We start from the raw sequence: 18990 nt of genomic DNA on the forward strand, positions 1-18990 counted from the left end.
CAGATCCTGGTATCGACCATGGAACACACAAATAGCGTCGCGATTCAATACATCGATGTCTAGCGTAACTATTTACAAGGGTATATTGGTGCCTCGGTCACCGGATGTTCGCGCTTTGTCAGTCTAGTTTTCAAATCCGACGCAAATTTGACAGTTAATTGCGACATTCCCGCTACCCTAATGACGATGCAACACAGAAATTGCGTCGCGATTCAATACATTGGTCACTAGCCGACTTATCTCCGAGGGTCTATCGCTGCCTCATACCAGATGGACGTACTCTTTGGCAGTCAAGTTTGTTTTCTCCCTCTCATAACTCACAGTTAATTCTTACCGTCAGATCCTGGTATTGACGATGGAACACACAAACAGGGTCGTGATTCAATAGATCGATGTCCAGCGTAACTATTTACAAGGGTATATTGGTGCCTCGGTCACCGGATGTTCGCGCTTTGACAGTCTAGTTTTCAAATCCGACGCAAATTTGACAGTTAATTGCGACATCCCCACCAGACTAATGACGATGCAACACAGAAATTGCGTCGCGATTCAATACATTGGTCACTAGCCGACTTATCTCCGGGGGTCTATCGCTGCCTCATACGAGATGGACGTACTCTTTGGCAGTCAAGTTTGTCGTCTCCCTCTCATAACTCACAGTTAATTCTTACCGTCAGATCCTGGTATTGACGATGGAACACACAAACAGGGTCGCGACTCAATAGATCGATGTCCAGCGTAACTATTTACAAGGGTATATTGGTGCCTCGGTCACCGGATGTTCGCGCTTTGTGAGTCTAGTTTTCAAATCCGACGCAAATTTGACAGTTAATTGCGACATTCCCACCAGATAATGACGATGGAACACAGAAATTGCGTCGCGATTCAATACATTGGTCACTAGCCGACTTATCTCCGGGGGTGTAATGCTGCCTCATACCAGATGGATGTACAATTTGGCTGTCAAGTTACTTGTCTCCGACTTAAAACTCACAGTTAATTCTTACCGTCAGATCCTGGTATCGACCATGGAACACACAAATAGCGTCGCGTTTCAATACATCGATGTCTAGGTCTAGCGTAACTATTTACAACGGTATATTGGTGCCTCGGTCACCGGATATTCTCGCTTTGTCAGTCTAGTTTTCAAATACGACGCAAATTTGACAGTTAATTGCGACATTCCCACTACCCTAATGACGATGCAACACAGAAATTGCGTCGTGATTCAATACATTGGTCACTAGCCGACTTATCTCCGAGGGTCTATCGTTGCCTCATACCAGATGGACGTACTCTTTGGCAGTCAAGTTTGTTTTCTCCCTCTCATAACTCACAGTTAATTCTTACCGTCAGATCCTGGTAATGACGATGGAACACACAAACAGGGTCGCGATTCAATAAATCGATGTCTAGCGTAACTATCTACAAGGGTCTATTGGTGCATCGGTCACCGGATGTTCGCTCTTTGTCAGTCTAGTTTTCAAATCCGACGCAAATTTGACAGTTAATTGCGTCATTCCCACTACCCTAATGACGATGCAACACAGAAATTGCGTCGCGATTCAATACATTGGTCACTAGCCGACTTATCTCCGAGGGTCTATCGCTGCCTCATACCAGATGGACGTACTCTTTGGCAGTCAAGTTTGTCGTCTCCCTCTCATAACTCACAGTTAATTCTTACCGTCAGATCCTGGTATTGACGATGGAACACACAAATAGCGTCGCTATTCAATAGATCGATGTCCAGCGTAACTATCTACAATGGTCTATTGGTGCCTCGGTCACCGGATGGTCGCTTTTTGTCATCTAGTTTTCAAATCCGACGCAAAACTGACAGTTAATTTTATTTTCTCTCATCCTCTCAATGACGATGGAACACACGTACGGCGATTTTTTTCAGAACATCGTCTTCCAGCAGATTTATCTCCAAGCATCTATTACTGCCTGGGTCAGCACATGATCGTTCTCCTATGAGTAAAGTTTCGGGAATCCCACGCAAATTTGACAGTTAATTGCCACATTCCCACCATCCTAACGACGATGCAACACAGAAATTGCGTCGCGATTCAATACATTGGTCACTAGCCGACTTATCTCAGAGGGTCTAACGCTGCCTCATACCAGATGGATGTACAATTTGGCTGTCAAGTTTCTTGTCTCCGACTCAAAACTCACAGTTAATTCTTACCATCAGAACCTGGTATCGACGATGGAAAACACAAATAGCGTCGCGATTCAATACATCGATGTCTAGCGTAACTATCTACAAGGGTCTATTGGTGCATCGGTCACCGGTGTTCGCTCTTTGTCAGTCTAGTTTTCAAATCCGACGCAAATTTGACAGTTAATTGCGACATTCCCACTACCCTAATGACGATGCAACACAGAAATTGCGTCGCGATTCAATTCATTGGTCACTAGCCGAATTATCTCCGAGGGTCTATCGCTGCCTCATACGAGATGGACGTACTCTTTGGCAGTCAAGTTTGTCGTCTCCCTCTCATAACTCACAGTTAATTCTTACCGTCAGATCCTGGTATTGACGATGGAACACACAAATAGCGTCGCGATTCAATACATCGATGTCCAGCGTAACTATCTACAATGGTCTATTGGTGCCTCGGTCACCGGATGGTCGCCTTTTTGTCATCTAATTTTCAAATCCGACGCAAAACTGACAGCTAATTTTATTTTCTCTCATCCTCTCAATGACGATAGAACACACGTACTGCGATTTTTTTCAGAACATCGTTTTCCAGCAGATTTATCTCCAAGCATCTATTACTGCCTGGGTCACCACATGATCGTTGTCCTACGAGTAAAGTTTCGGGAATCCGACGGAAATTTGACAGTTGATTGCGACATTCCCACCATCCTAATGACGATGCAACAAAGAAATTGCGTCGCGATTCAATACATTGGTCACTAGCCGACTTCTCTACGAGTGTCTAACGCTGCCTCATACCAGATGGATGTACAATTTGGCTGTCAAGTTACTTGTCTCCGACTCAAAATTCACAGTTAATTCTTACCGTCAGATCCTGGTATCGACCATGGAACACACAAATAGCGTCGCGTTTCAATACATCGATGTCTAGGTCTAGCGTAACTATTTACAACGGTATATTGGTGCCTCGGTCACCGGATATTCTCGCTTTGTCAGTTTAGTTTTCAAATACGACGCAAATTTGACAGTTAATTGCGACATTCCCACTACCCTAATGACGATGCAACACAGAAATTGCGTCGCGATTCAATACATTGGTCACTAGCCGACTTATCTCCGAGGGTCTATCGTTGCCTCATACCAGATGGACGTACTCTTTGGCAGTCAAGTTTGTTTTCTCCCTCTCATAACTCACAGTTAATTCTTACCGTCAGATCCTGGTATTGACGATGGAACACACAAACAGGGTCGCGATTCAATAAATCGATGTCCAGCGTAACTATCTACAAGGGTCTATTGGTGCATCGGTCACCGGATGTTCGCTCTTTGTCAGTCTAGTTTTCAAATCCGACGCAAATTTGACAGTTAATTGCGTCATTCCCTCTACCCTAATGACGATGCAACACAGAAATTGCGTCGCGATTCAATACATTGGTCACTAGCCGACTTATCTCCGAGGGTCTATCGCTGCCTCATACCAGATGGACGTACTCTTTGGCAGTCAAGTTTGTCGTCTCCCTCTCATAACTCACAGTTAATTCTTACCGTCAGATCCTGGTATTGACGATGGAACCCACAAATAGCGTCGCTATTCAATAGATCGATGTCCAGCGTAACTATCTACAATGGTCTATTGGTGCCTCGGTCACCGGATGGTCGCTTTTTGTCATCTAGTTTTCAAATCCGACGCAAAACTGACAGTTAATTTTATTTTCTCTCATCCTCTCAATGACGATGGAACACACGTACGGCGATTTTTTTCAGAACATCGTCTTCCAGCAGATTTATCTCCAAGCATCTATTACTGCCTGGGTCAGCACATGATCGTTCTCCTATGAGTAAAGTTTCGGGAATCCCACGCAAATTTGACAGTTAATTGCCACATTCCCACCATCCTAACGACGATGCAACACAGAAATTGCGTCGCGATTCAATACATTGGTCACTAGCCGACTTATCTCAGAGGGTCTAACGCTGCCTCATACCAGATGGATGTACAATTTGGCTGTCAAGTTTCTTGTCTCCGACTCAAAACTAACAGTTAATTCTTACTATCAGAACCTGGTATCGACGATGGAAAACACAAATAGCGTCGCGATTCAATACATCGATGTCTAGCGTAAGTATCTACAAGGGTCTATTGGTGCATCGGTCACCGGTGTTCGCTCTTTGTCAGTCTAGTTTTCAAATCCGACGCAAATTTGACAGTTAATTGCGACATTCCCACTACCCTAATGACGATGCAACACAGAAATTGCGTCGCGATTCAATTCATTGGTCACTAGCCGAATTATCTCCGAGGGTCTATCGCTGCCTCATACGAGATGGACGTACTCTTTGGCAGTCAAGTTTGTCGTCTCCCTCTCATAACTCACAGTTAATTCTTACCGTCAGATCCTGGTATTGACGATGGAACACACAAATAGCGTCGCGATTCAATACATCGATGTCCAGCGTAACTATCTACAATGGTCTATTGGTGCCTCGGTCACCGGATGGTCGCCTTTTTGTCATCTAATTTTCAAATCCGACGCAAAACTGACAGCTAATTTTATTTTCTCTCATCCTCTCAATGACGATAGAACACACGTACTGCGATTTTTTTCAGAACATCGTTTTCCAGCAGATTTATCTCCAAGCATCTATTACTGCCTGGGTCACCACATGATCGTTGTCCTACGAGTAAAGTTTCGGGAATCCGACGGAAATTTGACAGTTGATTGCGACATTCCCACCATCCTAATGACGATGCAACAAAGAAATTGCGTCGCGATTCAATACATTGGTCACTAGCCGACTTCTCTACGAGTGTCTAACGCTGCCTCATACCAGATGGATGTACAATTTGGCTGTCAAGTTACTTGTCTCCGACTCAAAATTCACAGTTAATTCTTACCGTCAGATCCTGGTATCGACCATGGAACACACAAATAGCGTCGCGTTTCAATACATCGATGTCTAGGTCTAGCGTAACTATTTACAACGGTATATTGGTGCCTCGGTCACCGGATATTCTCGCTTTGTCAGTTTAGTTTTCAAATACGACGCAAATTTGACAGTTAATTGCGACATTCCCACTACCCTAATGACGATGCAACACAGAAATTGCGTCGCGATTCAATACATTGGTCACTAGCCGACTTATCTCCGAGGGTCTATCGTTGCCTCATACCAGATGGACATACTCTTTGGCAGTCAAGTTTGTTTTCTCCCTCTCATAACTCACAGTTAATTCTTACCGTCAGATCCTGGTATTGACGATGGAACACACAAACAGGGTCGCGATTCAATAAATCGATGTCCAGCGTAACTATCTACAAGGGTCTATTGGTGCATCGGTCACCGGATGTTCGCTCTTTGTCAGTCTAGTTTTCAAATCCGACGCAAATTTGACAGTTAATTGCGTCATTCCCACTACCCTAATGACGATGCAACACAGAAATTGCGTCGCGATTCAATACATTGGTCACTAGCCGACTTATCTCCGAGGGTCTATCGCTGCCTCATACCAGATGGACGTACTCTTTGGCAGTCAAGTTTGTCGTCTCCCTCTCATAACTCACAGTTAATTCTTACCGTCAGATCCTGGTATTGACGATGGAACACACAAATAGCGTCGCTATTCAATAGATCGATGTCCAGCGTAACTATCTACAATGGTCTATTGGTGCCTCGGTCACCGGATGGTCGCTTTTTGTCATCTAGTTTTCAAATCCGACGCAAAACTGACAGTTAATTTTATTTTCTCTCATCCTCTCAATGACGATGGAACACACGTACGGCGATTTTTTTCAGAACATCGTCTTCCAGCAGATTTATCTCCAAGCATCTATTACTGCCTGGGTCAGCACATGATCGTTCTCCTATGAGTAAAGTTTCGGGAATCCCACGCAAATTTGACAGTTAATTGCCACATTCCCACCATCCTAACGACGATGCAACACAGAAATTGCGTCGCGATTCAATACATTGGTCACTAGCCGACTTATCTCAGAGGGTCTAACGCTGCCTCATACCAGATGGATGTACAATTTGGCTGTCAAGTTTCTTGTCTCCGACTCAAAACTCACAGTTAATTCTTACCATCAGAACCTGGTATCGACGATGGAAAACACAAATAGCGTCGCGATTCAATACATCGATGTCTAGCGTAACTATCTACAAGGGTCTATTGGTGCATCGGTCACCGGTGTTCGCTCTTTGTCAGTCTAGTTTTCAAATCCGACGCAAATTTGACAGTTAATTGCGACATTCCCACTACCCTAATGACGATGCAACACAGAAATTGCGTCGCGATTCAATTCATTGGTCACTAGCCGAATTATCTCCGAGGGTCTATCGCTGCCTCATACGAGATGGACGTACTCTTTGGCAGTCAAGTTTGTCGTCTCCCTCTCATAACTCACAGTTAATTCTTACCGTCAGATCCTGGTATTGACGATGGAACACACAAATAGCGTCGCGATTCAATACATCGATGTCCAGCGTAACTATCTACAATGGTCTATTGGTGCCTCGGTCACCGGATGGTCGCCTTTTTGTCATCTAATTTTCAAATCCGACGCAAAACTGACAGCTAATTTTATTTTCTCTCATCCTCTCAATGACGATAGAACACACGTACTGCGATTTTTTTCAGAACATCGTTTTCCAGCAGATTTATCTCCAAGCATCTATTACTGCCTGGGTCACCACATGATCGTTGTCCTACGAGTAAAGTTTCGGGAATCCGACGGAAATTTGACAGTTGATTGCGACATTCCCACCATCCTAATGACGATGCAACAAAGAAATTGCGTCGCGATTCAATACATTGGTCACTAGCCGACTTCTCTACGAGTGTCTAACGCTGCCTCATACCAGATGGATGTACAATTTGGCTGTCAAGTTACTTGTCTCCGACTCAAAATTCACAGTTAATTCTTACCGTCAGATCCTGGTATCGACCATGGAACACACAAATAGCGTCGCGTTTCAATACATCGATGTCTAGGTCTAGCGTAACTATTTACAACGGTATATTGGTGCCTCGGTCACCGGATATTCTCGCTTTGTCAGTTTAGTTTTCAAATACGACGCAAATTTGACAGTTAATTGCGACATTCCCACTACCCTAATGACGATGCAACACAGAAATTGCGTCGCGATTCAATACATTGGTCACTAGCCGACTTATCTCCGAGGGTCTATCGTTGCCTCATACCAGATGGACATACTCTTTGGCAGTCAAGTTTGTTTTCTCCCTCTCATAACTCACAGTTAATTCTTACCGTCAGATCCTGGTATTGACGATGGAACACACAAACAGGGTCGCGATTCAATAAATCGATGTCCAGCGTAACTATCTACAAGGGTCTATTGGTGCATCGGTCACCGGATGTTCGCTCTTTGTCAGTCTAGTTTTCAAATCCGACGCAAATTTGACAGTTAATTGCGTCATTCCCACTACCCTAATGACGATGCAACACAGAAATTGCGTCGCGATTCAATACATTGGTCACTAGCCGACTTATCTCCGAGGGTCTATCGCTGCCTCATACCAGATGGACGTACTCTTTGGCAGTCAAGTTTGTCGTCTCCCTCTCATAACTCACAGTTAATTCTTACCGTCAGATCCTGGTATTGACGATGGAACACACAAATAGCGTCGCTATTCAATAGATCGATGTCCAGCGTAACTATCTACAATGGTCTATTGGTGCCTCGGTCACCGGATGGTCGCTTTTTGTCATCTAGTTTTCAAATCCGACGCAAAACTGACAGTTAATTTTATTTTCTCTCATCCTCTCAATGACGATGGAACACACGTACGGCGATTTTTTTCAGAACATCGTCTTCCAGCAGATTTATCTCCAAGCATCTATTACTGCCTGGGTCAGCACATGATCGTTCTCCTATGAGTAAAGTTTCGGGAATCCCACGCAAATTTGACAGTTAATTGCCACATTCCCACCATCCTAACGACGATGCAACACAGAAATTGCGTCGCGATTCAATACATTGGTCACTAGCCGACTTATCTCAGAGGGTCTAACGCTGCCTCATACCAGATGGATGTACAATTTGGCTGTCAAGTTTCTTGTCTCCGACTCAAAACTCACAGTTAATTCTTACCATCAGAACCTGGTATCGACGATGGAAAACACAAATAGCGTCGCGATTCAATACATCGATGTCTAGCGTAACTATCTACAAGGGTCTATTGGTGCATCGGTCACCGGTGTTCGCTCTTTGTCAGTCTAGTTTTCAAATCCGACGCAAATTTGACAGTTAATTGCGACATTCCCACTACCCTAATGACGATGCAACACAGAAATTGCGTCGCGATTCAATTCATTGGTCACTAGCCGAATTATCTCCGAGGGTCTATCGCTGCCTCATACGAGATGGACGTACTCTTTGGCAGTCAAGTTTGTCGTCTCCCTCTCATAACTCACAGTTAATTCTTACCGTCAGATCCTGGTATTGACGATGGAACACACAAATAGCGTCGCGATTCAATACATCGATGTCCAGCGTAACTATCTACAATGGTCTATTGGTGCCTCGGTCACCGGATGGTCGCCTTTTTGTCATCTAATTTTCAAATCCGACGCAAAACTGACAGCTAATTTTATTTTCTCTCATCCTCTCAATGACGATAGAACACACGTACTGCGATTTTTTTCAGAACATCGTTTTCCAGCAGATTTATCTCCAAGCATCTATTACTGCCTGGGTCACCACATGATCGTTGTCCTACGAGTAAAGTTTCGGGAATCCGACGGAAATTTGACAGTTGATTGCGACATTCCCACCATCCTAATGACGATGCAACAAAGAAATTGCGTCGCGATTCAATACATTGGTCACTAGCCGACTTCTCTACGAGTGTCTAACGCTGCCTCATACCAGATGGATGTACAATTTGGCTGTCAAGTTACTTGTCTCCGACTCAAAATTCACAGTTAATTCTTACCGTCAGATCCTGGTATCGACCATGGAACACACAAATAGCGTCGCGTTTCAATACATCGATGTCTAGGTCTAGCGTAACTATTTACAACGGTATATTGGTGCCTCGGTCACCGGATATTCTCGCTTTGTCAGTTTAGTTTTCAAATACGACGCAAATTTGACAGTTAATTGCGACATTCCCACTACCCTAATGACGATGCAACACAGAAATTGCGTCGCGATTCAATACATTGGTCACTAGCCGACTTATCTCCGAGGGTCTATCGTTGCCTCATACCAGATGGACGTACTCTTTGGCAGTCAAGTTTGTTTTCTCCCTCTCATAACTCACAGTTAATTCTTACCGTCAGATCCTGGTATTGACGATGGAACACACAAACAGGGTCGCGATTCAATAAATCGATGTCCAGCGTAACTATCTACAAGGGTCTATTGGTGCATCGGTCACCGGATGTTCGCTCTTTGTCAGTCTAGTTTTCAAATCCGACGCAAATTTGACAGTTAATTGCGTCATTCCCTCTACCCTAATGACGATGCAACACAGAAATTGCGTCGCGATTCAATACATTGGTCACTAGCCGACTTATCTCCGAGGGTCTATCGCTGCCTCATACCAGATGGACGTACTCTTTGGCAGTCAAGTTTGTCGTCTCCCTCTCATAACTCACAGTTAATTCTTACCGTCAGATCCTGGTATTGACGATGGAACCCACAAATAGCGTCGCTATTCAATAGATCGATGTCCAGCGTAACTATCTACAATGGTCTATTGGTGCCTCGGTCACCGGATGGTCGCTTTTTGTCATCTAGTTTTCAAATCCGACGCAAAACTGACAGTTAATTTTATTTTCTCTCATCCTCTCAATGACGATGGAACACACGTACGGCGATTTTTTTCAGAACATCGTCTTCCAGCAGATTTATCTCCAAGCATCTATTACTGCCTGGGTCAGCACATGATCGTTCTCCTATGAGTAAAGTTTCGGGAATCCCACGCAAATTTGACAGTTAATTGCCACATTCCCACCATCCTAACGACGATGCAACACAGAAATTGCGTCGCGATTCAATACATTGGTCACTAGCCGACTTATCTCAGAGGGTCTAACGCTGCCTCATACCAGATGGATGTACAATTTGGCTGTCACGTTTCTTGTCTCCGACTCAAAACTAACAGTTAATTCTTACTATCAGAACCTGGTATCGACGATGGAAAACACAAATAGCGTCGCGATTCAATACATCGATGTCTAGCGTAAGTATCTACAAGGGTCTATTGGTGCATCGGTCACCGGTGTTCGCTCTTTGTCAGTCTAGTTTTCAAATCCGACGCAAATTTGACAGTTAATTGCGACATTCCCACTACCCTAATGACGATGCAACACAGAAATTGCGTCGCGATTCAATTCATTGGTCACTAGCCGAATTATCTCCGAGGGTCTATCGCTGCCTCATACGAGATGGACGTACTCTTTGGCAGTCAAGTTTGTCGTCTCCCTCTCATAACTCACAGTTAATTCTTACCGTCAGATCCTGGTATTGACGATGGAACACACAAATAGCGTCGCGATTCAATACATCGATGTCCAGCGTAACTATCTACAATGGTCTATTGGTGCCTCGGTCACCGGATGGTCGCCTTTTTGTCATCTAATTTTCAAATCCGACGCAAAACTGACAGCTAATTTTATTTTCTCTCATCCTCTCAATGACGATAGAACACACGTACTGCGATTTTTTTCAGAACATCGTTTTCCAGCAGATTTATCTCCAAGCATCTATTACTGCCTGGGTCACCACATGATCGTTGTCCTACGAGTAAAGTTTCGGGAATCCGACGGAAATTTGACAGTTGATTGCGACATTCCCACCATCCTAATGACGATGCAACAAAGAAATTGCGTCGCGATTCAATACATTGGTCACTAGCCGACTTCTCTACGAGTGTCTAACGCTGCCTCATACCAGATGGATGTACAATTTGGCTGTCAAGTTACTTGTCTCCGACTCAAAATTCACAGTTAATTCTTACCGTCAGATCCTGGTATCGACCATGGAACACACAAATAGCGTCGCGTTTCAATACATCGATGTCTAGGTCTAGCGTAACTATTTACAACGGTATATTGGTGCCTCGGTCACCGGATATTCTCGCTTTGTCAGTTTAGTTTTCAAATACGACGCAAATTTGACAGTTAATTGCGACATTCCCACTACCCTAATGACGATGCAACACAGAAATTGCGTCGCGATTCAATACATTGGTCACTAGCCGACTTATCTCCGAGGGTCTATCGTTGCCTCATACCAGATGGACGTACTCTTTGGCAGTCAAGTTTGTTTTCTCCCTCTCATAACTCACAGTTAATTCTTACCGTCAGATCCTGGTATTGACGATGGAACACACAAACAGGGTCGCGATTCAATAAATCGATGTCCAGCGTAACTATCTACAAGGGTCTATTGGTGCATCGGTCACCGGATGTTCGCTCTTTGTCAGTCTAGTTTTCAAATCCGACGCAAATTTGACAGTTAATTGCGTCATTCCCACTACCCTAATGACGATGCAACACAGAAATTGCGTCGCGATTCAATACATTGGTCACTAGCCGACTTATCTCCGAGGGTCTATCGCTGCCTCATACCAGATGGACGTACTCTTTGGCAGTCAAGTTTGTCGTCTCCCTCTCATAACTCACAGTTAATTCTTACCGTCAGATCCTGGTATTGACGATGGAACCCACAAATAGCGTCGCTATTCAATAGATCGATGTCCAGCGTAACTATCTACAATGGTCTATTGGTGCCTCGGTCACCGGATGGTCGCTTTTTGTCATCTAGTTTTCAAATCCGACGCAAAACTGACAGTTAATTTTATTTTCTCTCATCCTCTCAATGACGATGGAACACACGTACGGCGATTTTTTTCAGAACATCGTCTTCCAGCAGATTTATCTCCAAGCATCTATTACTGCCTGGGTCAGCACATGATCGTTCTCCTATGAGTAAAGTTTCGGGAATCCCACGCAAATTTGACAGTTAATTGCCACATTCCCACCATCCTAACGACGATGCAACACAGAAATTGCGTCGCGATTCAATACATTGGTCACTAGCCGACTTATCTCAGAGGGTCTAACGCTGCCTCATACCAGATGGATGTACAATTTGGCTGTCAAGTTTCTTGTCTCCGACTCAAAACTAACAGTTAATTCTTACTATCAGAACCTGGTATCGACGATGGAAAACACAAATAGCGTCGCGATTCAATACATCGATGTCTAGCGTAAGTATCTACAAGGGTCTATTGGTGCATCGGTCACCGGTGTTCGCTCTTTGTCAGTCTAGTTTTCAAATCCGACGCAAATTTGACAGTTAATTGCGACATTCCCACTACCCTAATGACGATGCAACACAGAAATTGCGTCGCGATTCAATACATTGGTCACTAGCCGACTTATCTCCGAGGGTCTATCGTTGCCTCATACCAGATGGACGTACTCTTTGGCAGTCAAGTTTGTTTCCTCCCTCTCATAACTCACATTTAATTCTTACCGTCAGATCCTGGTAATGTCGATGGAACACACAAACAGGGTCGCGAATCAATAAATTGATGTCTAGCGTAACTATCTACAAGGGTCTATTGGTGCATCGGTCACCGGATGTTCGCTCTTTGTCAGTCTAGTTTTCAAATCCGACGCAAATTTGACAGTTAATTGCGTCATTCCCACTACCCTAATGACGATGCAACACAGAAATTGCGTCGCGATTCAATACATTGGTCACTAGCCGACTTATCTCCGAGGGTCTATCGCTGCCTCATACCAGATGGACGTACTCTTTGGCAGTCAAGTTTGTCGTCTCCCTCTCATAACTCACAGTTAATTCTTACCGTCAGATCCTGGTATTGACGATGGAACACACAAATAGCGTCGCTATTCAATAGATCGATGTCCAGCGTAACTATCTACAATGGTCTATTGGTGCCTCGGTCACCGGATGGTCGCTTTTTGTCATCTAGTTTTCAAATCCGACGCAAAACTGACAGTTAATTTTATTTTCTCTCATCCTCTCAATGACGATGGAACACACGTACGGCGATTTTTTTCAGAACATCGTCTTCCAGCAGATTTATCTCCAAGCATCTATTACTGCCTGGGTCAGCACATGATCGTTCTCCTATGAGTAAAGTTTCGGGAATCCCACGCAAATTTGACAGTTAATTGCCACATTCCCACCATCCTAACGACGATGCAACACAGAAATTGCGTCGCGATTCAATACATTGGTCACTAGCCGACTTATCTCAGAGGGTCTAACGCTGCCTCATACCAGATGGATGTACAATTTGGCAGTCAAGTTTCTTGTCTCCGACTCAAAACTCACAGTTAATTCTTACCATCAGAACCTGGTATCGACGATGGAAAACACAAATAGCGTCGCGATTCAATACATCGATGTCTAGCGTAACTATCTACAAGGGTCTATTGGTGCATCGGTCACCGGTGTTCGCTCTTTGTCAGTCTAGTTTTCAAATCCGACGCAAATTTGACAGTTAATTGCGACATTCCCACTACCCTAATGACGATGCAACACAGAAATTGCGTCGCGATTCAATTCATTGGTCACTAGCCGAATTATCTCCGAGGGTCTATCGCTGCCTCATACGAGATGGACGTACTCTTTGGCAGTCAAGTTTGTCGTCTCCCTCTCATAACTCACAGTTAATTCTTACCGTCAGATCCTGGTATTGACGATGGAACACACAAATAGCGTCGCGATTCAATACATCGATGTCCAGCGTAACTATCTACAATGGTCTATTGGTGCCTCGGTCACCGGATGGTCGCCTTTTTGTCATCTAATTTTCAAATCCGACGCAAAACTGACAGCTAATTTTATTTTCTCTCATCCTCTCAATGACGATAGAACACACGTACTGCGATTTTTTTCAGAACATCGTTTTCCAGCAGATTTATCTCCAAGCATCTATTACTGCCTGGGTCACCACATGATCGTTGTCCTACGAGTAAAGTTTCGGGAATCCGACGGAAATTTGACAGTTGATTGCGACATTCCCACCATCCTAATGACGATGCAACAAAGAAATTGCGTCGCGATTCAATACATTGGTCACTAGCCGACTTCTCTACGAGTGTCTAACGCTGCCTCATACCAGATGGATGTACAATTTGGCTGTCAAGTTACTTGTCTCCGACTCAAAATTCACAGTTAATTCTTACCGTCAGATCCTGGTATCGACCATGGAACACACAAATAGCGTCGCGTTTCAATACATCGATGTCTAGGACTAGCGTAACTATTTACAACGGTATATTGGTGCCTCGGTCACCGGATATTCGCGCTTTGTCAGTTTAGTTTTCAAATACGACGCAAATTTGACAGTTAATTGCGACATTCCCACTACCCTAATGACGATGCAACACAGAAATTGCGTCGCGATTCAATACATTGGTCACTAGCCGACTTATCTCCGAGGGTCTATCGTTGCCTCATACCAGATGGACGTACTCTTTGGCAGTCAAGTTTGTTTTCTCCCTCTCATAACTCACAGTTAATTCTTACCGTCAGATCCTGGTATTGACGATGGAACACACAAACAGGGTCGCGATTCAATAAATCGATGTCCAGCGTAACTATCTACAAGGGTCTATTGGTGCATCGGTCACCGGATGTTCGCTCTTTGTCAGTCTAGTATTCAAATCCGACGCAAATTTGACAGTTAATTGCGTCATTCCCACTACCCTAATGACGATGCAACACAGAAATTGCGTCGCGATTCAATACATTGGTCACTAGCCGACTTATCTCCGAGGGTCTATCGCTGCCTCATACCAGATGGACGTACTCTTTGGCAGTCAAGTTTGTCGTCTCCCTCTCATAACTCACAGTTAATTCTTACCGTCAGATCCTGGTATTGACGATGGAACCCACAAATAGCGTCGCTATTCAATAGATCGATGTCCAGCGTAACTATCTACAATGGTCTATTGGTGCCTCGGTCACCGGATGGTCGCTTTTTGTCATCTAGTTTTCAAATCCGACGCAAAACTGACAGTTAATTTTATTTTCTCTCATCCTCTCAATGACGATGGAACACACGTACGGCGATTTTTTTCAGAACATCGTCTTCCAGCAGATTTATCTCCAAGCATCTATTACTGCCTGGGTCAGCACATGATCGTTCTCCTATGAGTAAAGTTTCGGGAATCCCACGCAAATTTGACAGTTAATTGCCACATTCCCACCATCCTAACGACGATGCAACACAGAAATTGCGTCGCGATTCAATACATTGGTCACTAGCCGACTTATCTCAGAGGGTCTAACGCTGCCTCATACCAGATGGATGTACAATTTGGCTGTCAAGTTTCTTGTCTCCGACTCAAAACTAACAGTTAATTCTTACTATCAGAACCTGGTATCGACGATGGAAAACACAAATAGCATCGCGATTCAATACATCGATGTCTAGCGTAACTATCTACAAGGGTCTATTGGTGCATCGGTCACCGGTGTTCGCTCTTTGTCAGTCTAGTTTTCAAATCCGACGCAAATTTGACAGTTAATTGCGACATTCCCACTACCCTAATGACGATGCAACACAGAAATTGCGTCGCGATTCAATACATTGGTCACTAGCCGAATTATCTCCGAGGGTCTATCGCTGCCTCATACGAGATGGACGTACTCTTTGGCAGTCAAGTTTGTCGTCTCCCTCTCATTACTCACAGTTAATTCTTACCGTCAGATCCTGGTATTGACGATGGAACACACAAATAGCGTCGCGATTCAATACATCGATGTCCAGCGTAACTATCTACAATGGTCTATTGGTGCCTCGGTCACCGGATGGTCGCCTTTTTGTCATCTAATTTTCAAATCCGACGCAAAACTGACAGCTAATTTTATTTTCTCTCATCCTCTCAATGACGATAGAACACACGTACTGCGATTTTTTTCAGAACATCGTTTTCCAGCAGATTTATCTCCAAGCATCTATTACTGCCTGGGTCACCACATGATCGTTGTCCTACGAGTAAAGTTTCGGGAATCCGACGGAAATTTGACAGTTGATTGCGACATTCCCACCATCCTAATGACGATGCAACAAAGAAATTGCGTCGCGATTCAATACATTGGTCACTAGCCGACTTCTCTACGAGTGTCTAACGCTGCCTCATACCAGATGGATGTACAATTTGGCTGTCATGTTACTTGTCTCCGACTCAAAATTCACAGTTAATTCTTACCGTCAGAACCTGGTATCGACGATGGAACACACAAATAGCGTCGCGATTCAATACATCGATGTCTAGCGTAACAATCTACAAGGGTCTATTGGTGCATCGGTCACCGGATGTTCGCTCTTTGTCAGTCTAGTTTTCAAATCCGACGCAAATTTGACAGTTAATTGCGACATTCCCACTACCCTAATGACGATGCAACTCAGAAATTGCGTCGCGATTCAATACATTGGTCACTAGCCGACTTATCTCCGGGGGTCTATCGCTGCCTCATACGAGATGGACGTACTCTTTGGCAGTCAAGTTTGTCGTCTCCCTCTCATAACTCACAGTTAATTCTTACCGTCAGATCCTGGTATTGACGATTGAACACACAAACAGGGTCGCGATTCAATAAATCGATGTCCAGCGTAACTATCTACAAGGGTCTATTGGTGCATCGGTCACCGGATGTTCGCTCTTTGTCAGTCTAGTTTTCAAATCCGACGAAAATTTGACAGTTAATTGCGTCATTCCCACTACCCTAATGACGATGCAACACAGAAATTGCGTCGCGATTCAATACATTGGTCACTAGCCGACTTATCTCCGAGGGTCTATCGCTGCCTCATACCAGATGGACGTACTCTTTGGCAGTCAAGTTTGTTTTCTCCCTCTCATAACTCACAGTTAATTCTTACCGTCAGATCCTGGTATTGACGATAGGAACACACAAACAGGGTCGCGTTTCAATAGATCGATGTCCAGCGTAACTATTTACAAGGGTATATTGGTGCTTCGGTCACCGGATGTTCGCGCTTTGTCAGTCTAGTTTTCAAATCCGACGCAAATTTGACAGTTAATTGCGACATTCCCACCAGACTAATGACGATGCAACACAGAAATTGCGTCGCGATTCAATACATTGGTCACTAGCCGACTTATCTCCGGGGGTCTATCGCTGCCTCATACGAGATGGACGTACTCTTTGGCAGTCATGTTTGTCGTCTCCCTCTCATAACTCACAGTTAATTCTTACCGTCAGATCCTGGTACTGACGATGGAACACACAAATAGCGTCGCGATTCAATACATCGATGTATAGCGTAACTATCTACAAGGGTCTATTGGTGCCTCGGTCTCCGGATAGTCGCGTTTCGTCATCTAGTTTTCAAATCCGACGCAAAACTCACAGTTAATTTATGTTCTCTCATCCTCTCAATGACGATGGAACACACATACTGCGATGGTTTTCAGAACATCGTCTTCCAGCAGATTTATCTCCAAGCACCTATTACTGCCTGGGTCACCACATGATCATTGTCCTACGAGTATAGTTTCGGGAATCCGACGCAAATTTGACAGTTAATTGCACCATTCCCACCATCCTAATGACGATGCAACACAGAAATTGCGTCGCGATTCAATACATTGGTCACTAGCCGACTTATCTCCGAGGGTCTATCGTTGCCTCATACCAGATGGACGTACTGTTTTTCAGTCAAGTTTGTTTTCTCCCTGTCATAAGTCACAGTTAATTCTTCCCGTCAGATCCTGGTATTGACGATGGAACACACAAATAGAGTCGCGATTCAATAGATCGATGTCCAGAGTAACTATCTACAAGGGTCTATTGGTGCCTCGGTCACCGGATGGTCGCGTTTTGTCATCTAGTTTTCAAATCCGACGCGAAACTGACAGTTAATTTTATTTTCTCTCATCCTCTCAATGACGATAGAACACACATACTACGATGGTTTTCAGAACAACGCCTTGAAGCAGATTTATCTCCAAGCATCTATTACTGCCTGGGTCACCACATGATCGTTGTCCTACGAGTGAAGTTTCGGGAATCCGACGAAAATTTGACAGTTAATTGCGACATTCCCACTATCCTAATGACGATGCAACACAGAAATTGCGTCGCGATTCAATACATTGGTCACTAGCCGACTTATCTCCGAGGGTGTAACGCTGCCTCATACCAGATGGATGTACAATTTGGCTGTCAAGTTTCTTGTCTCCGACTTAAAACTCACAGTTATTTCTTACCGTCAGATCCTGGTATCGACCATGGAACACACAAATAGCGTCGCGATTCAATACATCGATGTCTAGCGTAACTATTTACAAGGGTATATTGGTGCCTCGGTCACCGGATGTTCGCGCTTTGTCAGTCTAGTTTTCAAATCCGACGCAAATTTGACAGTTAATTGCGACATTCCCGCTACCCTAATGACGATGCAACACAGAAATTGCGTCGCGATTCAATACATTGGTCACTAGCCGACTTATCTCCGAGGGTCTATCGCTGCCTCATACCAGATGGACGTACTCTTTGGCAGTCAAGTTTGTTTTCTCCCTCTCATAACTCACAGTTAATTCTTACCGTCAGATCCTGGTATTGACGATGGAACACACAAACAGGGTCGTGATTCAATAGATCGATGTCCAGCGTAACTATTTACAAGGGTATATTGGTGCCTCGGTCACCGGATGTTCGCGCTTTGACAGTCTAGTTTTCAAATCCGACGCAAATTTGACAGTTAATTGCGACATCCCCACCAGACTAATGACGATGCAACACAGAAATTGCGTCGCGATTCAATACAT

This window comes from Schistocerca gregaria, unplaced genomic scaffold (genome assembly GCF_023897955.1).
Source record: "Schistocerca gregaria isolate iqSchGreg1 unplaced genomic scaffold, iqSchGreg1.2 ptg000414l, whole genome shotgun sequence".
Taxonomy (NCBI): domain Eukaryota; kingdom Metazoa; phylum Arthropoda; class Insecta; order Orthoptera; family Acrididae; genus Schistocerca; species Schistocerca gregaria.